We start from the raw sequence: 9,670 nt of genomic DNA on the forward strand, positions 1-9,670 counted from the left end.
GTAAGATTAATTTCTATTAATTTTAAACTACTGCAATACAATTAGTATGATTGCAGATAAATATTGTGAACTATGTTCTTTAATATTAGTAATATTGTGTCCCCATTGTTGTAAAATACAATGATACTGTTATTAAACGTAATTACAGTGATACATTGTTATCAAGGTCATTAATATTTACATTAAACAGCACAGCATGTACTTACAAAGAAAGTGGTCACTTTGACCACATCGGCGGTTCTAAGTATAGTACTAGTTCCGGCGGTTTTAGTGTTAATCTTATCATTTTTAATTTCAACGGGAAGATTCAAGACACGAACGGCTTTGTAACCAATGTCAGCTCTATAGATGGAAACCTTAATTTTATAACCATTTAACCATTTCTACGCAGAAAATCTACCTGATAGCCCGTCTTTCGTAACACTTTATCAACAGACGCAGCACTGAATAACTTGGCTGCGGGGATAGCCGCGCGGTCTTAGGCGTCTTGTCACGGTTCGTGTGGCTTCCCCCGTCGGAAGTTCGAGTTCTCCCTTGGGCATGGGTGTGTGTATTGTCCTTGGCGTAAGTTACTTTAAGTTAGCCTAAGTAGAGAGTAAGCCTAGGGACTGATGACCTCACCAATTTGGTCCCTTAAGACCTCACAACAAATTTCCAATTTTACTAAATAACTTGACAAAAACACAGTATTCTTTCCTGATCCATTTACCAGGGATGAACGGTTACAGAAATGAGACCAATTGCGTGTGTAATCCAGTCATCTATTTCCAGGGATGTTGGCTGAACAGAACGGGATACCTTATCAAAAGCAAATACCAGAGTATTCTTTCTGAGGTTCGTAGCCATGGTTAATCCAGCGACAAAATTTCAGTTGAGCAACTGAAATTTCAATTAGCACCAGCACGACCAGAAGGAGCCATCAGATCACACGGAATATGAACGAACACGGAGATTAACGGACGGACGGCATTCGGCGAAGCACTAGTGCAGTGATGTAAACACGGAAGTGTAGAACAGCAAGAAACAACGTCCACTCGCTAGCGCGGCTGAAAGGGGACACCACTAGGCTATCTGAGCACAAACCACGGCCATACTTCCTTATGTCCTCAACCGCTGTATATTCTTGTAAGGGGAGGCAATGTAATTGAATGTCCCTAGCACAGTGTCGGCGAATAGATACGATATTGCGTTGCCTGTGTTGTTCGGAATTACAGTGTAATGTTCTTTTGGCCATACATTAATGTCCGATAGAAAATCACATCGTAATTATAAACAACATAGTCACTGCAATATCGTAAGACACCAAAGACTGATCACAGAGGCCAATTCTGCGTTGCGATGATGAAAACGCGGATGCTCCAAGTTCCTTCATAGGCAGCTGTCCTGACTTGGCTAGCCGTTTGCGACTAAATTCAAGGTTTACGTCAGAGCGGTAAGATGACAGACACTTCACTCAAAGACTCTGATTGAGGAACTGCTGATGCGGTTGGCGTGTGCTCGAAGTGAATCCTCAATGTGAATTGGCACGACAGCTGAGGCGATATGTCATTCCGTGACCGTACACCAGCATAAGAACTGTCGCAGCGTGCGGCTATGGCGCAACCTGCTTGTTGGCAGGTGACTGCGCAAACCAAGGTAAGAAATTATGAGACAATCCAGACGCAGAAGAACCAGCTGGATAAAGCAGTTGAACTTGTAACGCCGGAAATGAATATCCTCCTACTTCCATCTATTGTACTATGATTTTTTTTCTTGTTTTGTTACCTCAAGATATGACATTTCTGTCTCTTTGTATATTGTAATTGTTTTACTATTTGTATATATATGCATTTATGTCGATGTATAATTGGTTTGTTGTGTAAAGATTATTTGTATTTTTACGCTGGGTCTGGCCTAGGGAAACTATGCTATCGAACCATTACATCGATAGGTCGTGTGGAGAACCAAAGTGTTTAGGATCTTTGGTAGTGTTAACTCCGCCGCGTGGAGCGCGGGTAGAGCAGAGGGAGTCTGGCGGGAGTAGTGCAGTGGAGAAGGTGTGTTGTGTGACGCTCCCGCGAGTTGCCGCGCTTTCGGGGTTGGGCAGCATGTAATTGCGCTGGACTTGCTATGATAGTGTCTGACACGGTGTCGCGGACGGGAAGCATTAGCTGGCGCACATCAAGAGCCTGTTTCGCCTGGAGATCGTGTCGAGAAGAAGGCGTGTCAACATCCAGCTTCTGCAACAGCGATGGCTGACAATGAGTGACTGTCGCCACCTCCTCGATCGATGGCTTCAAACCTTCAATCAACCAACAAGGAAGACTGGAAGCACGTAAAGTTTTAGAACTGTATGGCAGATCTCAGCTTTTGAAACTGTTCCATTTTCGTAACTATAATTACAGCAACTTAGCATGAACATTTGTTGCTCATTGTCCCAATTGCATTACCAAGCAGGGTCCCTTCCTTTTCCGGAATGAACTCGAGTGTCGTTGAAATTCAAACGTCAGCATTAAAGTAAAAGCATTCGATTTCACTGCTTTAATTTCAAAGTTCAGTTAAGGTATTCAAAGCTGGCTACAATATTAGATTACACAAGCACAATTTAAGAGTGCGAGTTTTGTTTGCATATTTTAGCTTACCTGTGACTGTAGCTCAGCTTGGTACGTACTAAATTTTACTATTGTTAATTGTTCAGAATCATTTAATTCAAGTTCAAAGTTAAATCTCTTATTTCTAAATTGCGTAGATTCAAGTCGCTTTTGAAATGATTGTTGAGGTAGTCCAAGACTAAGGAAAACACGAGTAGAGAAACCCGAATGATATTGTATACGGTTACCGCACTGCCCACAGTACTATGTGGAGGAGTAAGCTGGACTTAAATATCAAAAGCCCTAAGACAGTTTTAATCATTTATGTAAGTGAAAACCTGCACAAGAGAAGACAAAATAAGAAACGGAGAAACAAGGGAAGATCTTTGTGTACATCCATTGGCAGAAAATCCCTCGACTAGCGATGAAATTCAATCCTATTGCATGAAGGAGTGTGGGAGGCCGAGGATGAGATGTTGAGGCAGCAGCCAGCCAGGAGACCTAATCTTGGACTGGCAGAAGAAGAAAAGAAGAAGGCGCACGCTTCCGGACATGGGTTAATGCGTTTCTTATCAAAGCTTTGTCTAGTAAGTCGTCTCTACAATACGGATGGCCGCTATCGCAGAAACAACTGGTTTTCGGTTACACCGCTTTATCTTTCAGGGCCAGTTTCACCGAATTACTAAAGCCGCACAAAGTAAGCGGCATTTTATTCCTGTTTCTCCTGTAATACACACAGAAATCGATCAAAGACCGAAAAATTAGGGCTCCCTCATTTTTAAGGTACGAGGAATCAAAATATTTAATTAAATACGCAAATAAAGAAACTTAAAACCGTCCACCTTTCGCTGCTTTTCTCTAAAAGTGATAAATAGCTGACTGCTACAAAAATCACTACTATTCTCCTAGCGATTCTAATTTTTTGAAGCTCTCCTCAAAAGTCATGTTGTTACCGGACTTCATAGCACTATGTGGACATTACGAATTGCCACAGGCAATGGCTGGAAACAGCGCTACAAGCAGATCGAGGCATATTACGTAGACACATGCAGAAGATTAGCTGATTTCTATTTTTGTTGTAAACTATGAGCAAATTGTTAACTGTTATAATTTTTCCTTGTCACAAGTTCGTTGTGGTTCCTACCGTCTGTAGTGTTTTAAAGCACATGGAGCATTGCACGGCACTTCGTAAAATACTTCCGGTCTAGGAATGCACCATTTTGTAATATAACTTATTTCCGACGATGGCTGCCATGTAGACCAGACGGGGCAAGTTTTGCACACTGCGTGTACAAGCATACCATCTAATAGGCCATGCCGTGTGGTAACAGGTACATTACTACCTTGTCAATGCTGCACCAGTTCTTCTGCCATGTGTTTGTCGATCTTTCCTGTCGGTATTGCTGTTAAAATAGCACTAATCACTTTTTCATCGCAATATTTCAATGCACTGCAAATCATACGAATGAAAATTACTTGTTCTATAGAAAAGGATCATTTTAAAAAGTAAACAGATTACCGCTACTGCTGTGGCTGATTGATATTTCCATTTTTAGCCCGTTTGTTAGTAAAAAATAAAAATAATTTGTGTAACCAAGATCAAAAAATACCGAAAAGTACCAATTATTCAGAACTAAAGTACCGCTGTGGTGTCACCGCCAGACACCACACTTGCTAGGTGGTAGCCTTTAAATCGGCCGCGGTCCGTTAGTATACGTCGGACCCGCGTGTCGCCACTGTCAGGATAGCAGACCGAGCGCCACCAAACGGCAGGTCTAGAGAGACGTACTGGCAATCGCCCCAGTTGTACAGCCGACTTTGCTAGCGAAGCTACACTGACCGATACGCTCTCATTTGCCGAGACGATAGTTAGCATAGCCTTCAGCTGCATTTGCTACGACCTAGCAAGGCGCCGTATTCAATTGATAATTAATATCATGAAGCATGTACCGTAACGAGAGATGTTCTACAATTGTGGATTAAAGTTAAGTATTCTACTAGTTACCTCCTGTTTTGCTAGCCTTATTTCTCTGACCTGTTCCAGACCTAACGCCAGTCAGCGTGTAATTAAACGCGTGCATTTCGGCCTCCTCTAGAAAAACAGTGTTGGCTCTTCTGCCAACACTACAACCGGTATCGGTTTTAACCGGTGGGTTTTCTTCATCCCTATTCTACAGTCCTATGACGTCTGTAATAGGAATTATGGAATAACACGTACGCGGGGCAGCCCACCGATCTGTCGTTTACTGCACGAAAAACGAAATGCTGAAAAGCTGTTGAGTGTGGAGCCACGTTTCTTCAGATACGGACGTAACTGCTGAGCTGCTTTACACTATCCACCCACCATTAGCGATGTTCGGCCTTCTTTTGGACGCCCTGGAGACATTACAGTCCGATATCAGGCCGAAACTTTATCCGAAGGTGAAATCCACCCACCTGTTTCCTCTCCGCTGTGATCTAGCTGTGCGTCAAGCGAGAACAGTGGTGGCGTCGGTTTCATCGCGGCAGGTGCGTGGTGGCGGAAATTACTGTTTGCTTCTGACAGAGTCGGGTGAATAGACCGCCGCCGGCACAGCCTGGTGACTGCCGGGAGCTTTGATGTTCTCCGGCTTGTCTTCGGTCTCGGCGGAGGCACGTCCCCCCGTCAGCCAGACAGCCAATTAGCATATGCCTAGGCCGCACCTGCCTGTCGCAGGCTGCCGGAGTTTCTGCAGACACGTCCCACCCTCATGCCGCACTCACCTCAGCTCCTCGACCTGACGCCACTCCGTGAGCGTGCAATCCTATCTACGTGGGACGTGAGGCGCCAACTTAACACCAATTTCTGTTCGAACAGAATTCTGAGTCATGTTGTCGAGTTTTTCTTTCTTCTTTTTGAGGTGGAGTCCCTCTACGCCCACACAAAAGACCTAATGCCATCTCTGCATAAGGCTTAGCGTTCACTAAATGAGTTCTCGTAGCCGCGCGGGATTAGCCGAGCGGTCTCGGGCGCTGCAGTCATGGACTGTGCGGCTGGTCCCCAGCGGAGGTTCGAGTCCTCCCTCGGGCATGGGTGTACGTGTTTGTCCTTACGATAATCTAGGTTAAGTAGTGTGTAAGTTTAGACACTGATGACCTTAGCAGTTAAGTCCCGCCGGCCGGAGTGGCCGAACGGTTCTAGACGCTTCAGTCTGGAATCGCGCAATCGCTACGGTCGCAGGTTCGAATCCTGCCTCGGGCATGGATGTGTGTGATGTCCTTAGGTTAGTTAGGTTCAAGTAGTTCTAAGTTCTAGGGGACTGATGACCTCAGATGTTAACTCCCATAGTGCTCAGAGCTATTTGAGACATTTTGAGTTAAGTCCCATAAGATTTCACACACATCTGAACATCTGAGCTCTCGTAGCAAGTGGGTACTGCGATGTTTGCGTGCGTCTGTTTAAGGTTATCCATTAATACGTGCTCGTCTGCAGATAGACTGAGTCAAAAATTGATCGAAGGGTAGCGGTTTGAAGCGCAGAGGAAAAATATTGTCAGGGTAAGAGTCAAGGGAAAAAAGCCTCTGCTATAGTAGGGTCGCATAGTAAGAGCAGTAGCGGATTCCTTGCTGCCTCCGACAGGTCTGGCAAGGGTAGATTTTGTTAGTAGTGACATCATGCATCAATACCTCATCAGTGCCATAGGTCGTAATAGCGAGAGGAGTCCGGCGCGGCAGCGCAGTGTACACTCAGTGCCTTAGGCCCCCTGCTGCGCCGTGTCGTTGGCGATGTGACACAGCTTCATCAGGCTAAAGTTGAACGGTGACATTTCGCTGTTGATTTTTGGACAACGTGGTTGTGGAGATGAAGCAGCGATTAGTAAGATTAATCAATTATTCAAAAACAGTCTTAATCGCATGACAGACAATCATATCAACCGTGACAATGGCTACCAGCTGTGTAATGCGTCGAACCCCGTCATCTCTAATATCTGCTCCAGACCAAGACGTCAGAGTACTCCGATGGCCGCAGCAATTGACAACGCCGAAGACAGCTGAGTTCTGCAGTTCCAGCAGCGCCCGCGCTGCTGACGGTCGGTGTGGTTTAAGTGGTGCTAAGTCTGGGGAAGAGTTTGACACAGCACTGAATCAAGGCCCCGGGAGTAGACAACATTCCATTAGAACTACTGACGGCGTTGGGAGAGCCAGTCCTGACAAAACTCTACCATCTGGTGAGTAAGATGTATGATACAGGCGAAATTCCTCGGACTTCAAGAAGAATATAATACACTCCTGGAAATGGAAAAAAGAACACATTGACACCGATGTGTCAGACCCACCATACTTGCTCCGGACACTGCGAGAGGGCTGTACAAGCAATGATCACACGCACGGCACAGCGGACACACCAGGAACCGCAGTGTTGGCCGTCGAATGGCGCTAGCTGCGCAGCATTTGTGCACCGCCGCCGTCAGTGTCAGCCAGTTTGCCGTGGCATACGGAGCTCCATCGCAGTCTTTATCACTGGTAGCATGCCGCGACAGCGTGGACGTGAACCGTATGTGCAGTTGACGGACTTTGAGCGAGGGCGTATAGTGGACATGCGGGAGGCCGGGTGGACGTACCGCCGAATTGCTCAACACGTGGGGCGTGAGGTCTCCACAGTACATCGATGTTGTCGCCAGTGGTCGGCGGAAGGTGCACGTGCCCGTCGACCTGGGACCGGACCGCAGCGACGCACGGATGCACGCCAAGACCGTAGGATCCTACGCAGTGCCGTAGGGGACCGCACCGCCACTTCCCAGCAAATTAGGGACACTGTTGCTCCTGGGGTATCGGCGAGGACCATTCGCAACCGTCTCCATGAAGCTGGGCTACGGTCCCGCACACCGTTAGACCGTCTTCCGCTCACGCCCCAACATCGTGCAGCCCGCCTCCAGTGGTGTCGCGACAGGCGTGAATGGAGGGACGAATGGAGACGTGTCGTCTTCAGCGATGAGAGTCGCTTCTGCCTTGGTGCCAGTGATGGTCGTATGCGTGTTTGGCGCCGTGCAGGTGAGTGCCACAATCAGGACTGCATACGACCAAGGGACACAGGGCCAACACCCGGCATCATGGTGTGGGGAGCGATCTCCTACACTGGCCGTACACCACCGGTGATCGTCGAGGGGACACTGAATAGTGCACGGTACATCCAAACCGTCATCGAACCCATCGTTCTACCATTCCTAGACCGGCAAGGGAACTTGCTGTTCCAACAGGACAATGCACGTCCGCATGTATCCCGTGCCACCCAACGTGCTCTAGAAGGTGTAAGTCAACTACCCTGGCCAGCAAGATATCCGGATCTGTCCCCCATTGAGCATGTTTGGGACTGGATGAAGCGTCGTCTCACGCGGTCAGCACGTCCAGCACGAACGCTGGTCCAGCTGAGGCGCCAGGTGGAAATGGCATGGCAAGCCGTTCCACAGGACTACATCCAGCATCAATACGATCGTCTCCATGGGAGAATAGCAGCCTGCATTGCTGCGAAAGGTGGATATACACTGTACTAGTGCCGACATTGTGCATGCTCTGTTGCCTGTGTCTATGTGCCTGTGGTTCTGTCAGTGTGATCATGTGATGCATCTGACCCCAGGAATGTGTCAATAAAGTTTCCCCTTCCTGGGACAATGAATTCACGGTGTTCTTATTTCAATTTCCAGGAGTGTAATTCCAATCCCAAAGAAAGGCAGGTGTTGACAGATGTGAAAATTAGCAAACTATCAGTTTAATAAGTCACAGCTGCAAAATACTAACGCGAATTTTTTATAGACGAATGGAAATACTGGTAGAATCCGACCTCGGGGAAGATCAGTTTGGATTCCGTAGAAATGATGGAACACGTCACGCAATACTGACCTTACGACTTATCTTAGAAGCTAGATTAAGGAAAGGCAAACCTACGTTTCTAGCATTTGTAGACTTACAGAAAGCTTTTGTCAATGTTGACTGGAATACTCTCGTTCAAATTCTGAAGGTGACAGGGGTAAAATACAGGGAGCGAAAGGCTATTTAGCCCGCATCTCGTGGTCGTGCGGTAGAGTTCTCGCTTCCCACGCCCGGGTTCCCGGGTTCAATTCCCGGCGGGGTCAGGGATTTTCTGTGCCTCGTGATGGCTGGGTGTTGTGTGATGTCCTTAGGTTAGTTAGGTATAAGTAGTTCTAAGTTCTAGGGGACTGATGACCTAAGATGTTAAGTCCCATAGTGCTCAGAGCCATTTGAACCATTTTTTTTAGAAAGGCTAATTATAATTTGTACAGAAAGCAGATGGCAGTCATAGGAGTCGAGTGACATGAAAGGGAAGCAGTGGTTGGGAAGCGAGTGAGACAGGGTTGTAGCCTCTCCCCGATGTTGTTCAATCTGTATATTGAGCAAGGAGTAAAGAAAACAAAAGAAAGTTTCGGAGTAGGTATTAAAATCCATGGAGAAGAAATAAAAACTTTGAGGTTAGCCGATGACATTGTAATTCTGTGAGAGACAGCAAAGGACTTGGAAGAGCAGTTGAACGGAATGGACAGTGTCTTGAAAGGAGGGTATAAGATGAACATTAACAAAAGCAAAACGAAGATAATGGAATGTAGTCGAGTTGACTCGGGTGATGCTGAGAGAATTATATTAGTGAGTGACACACTTAAAGTAGTAAAGGAGTTTTGCCACTTCGGTAGCAAAATAACTGATTATGGTCGAAGTAGAGAGGATATAAAATGTAGACTGGCAATGGCAAGGAAAGCATTTCTGAAGAAGAGAAAATTGTTAACATCGAGTATTGATTTAAGTGTCAGGAAGTCGTTTCTGAAAGTATTTGTGTGGAGTGTAACCATGTATGGAAGTGAAACATGAACGATAAGTAGTTTAGACAAGAAGAGAATAGAAGCTTTCGAAATGTGGTCCTACAGAAGATTGCTGAAAATTAGATGGGTATATCACATAACTAATGAGGAGGTATTGAATAGAATTGGGAAGAAGAGGAGTTTGTGGCACAACTTGAGTAGAAGAAGGGATCGGTTGGTAGGACATGTACTGGAGGGTAAAAATCGTAGAGGGAGACCAAAAGGTGAATACATTAAGCAGATAAAGAAGGATTTAGGCTGCAGTAGGTACTG

This window comes from Schistocerca americana, chromosome 8 (assembly GCF_021461395.2).
Source record: "Schistocerca americana isolate TAMUIC-IGC-003095 chromosome 8, iqSchAmer2.1, whole genome shotgun sequence".
NCBI classification, from domain to species: domain Eukaryota; kingdom Metazoa; phylum Arthropoda; class Insecta; order Orthoptera; family Acrididae; genus Schistocerca; species Schistocerca americana.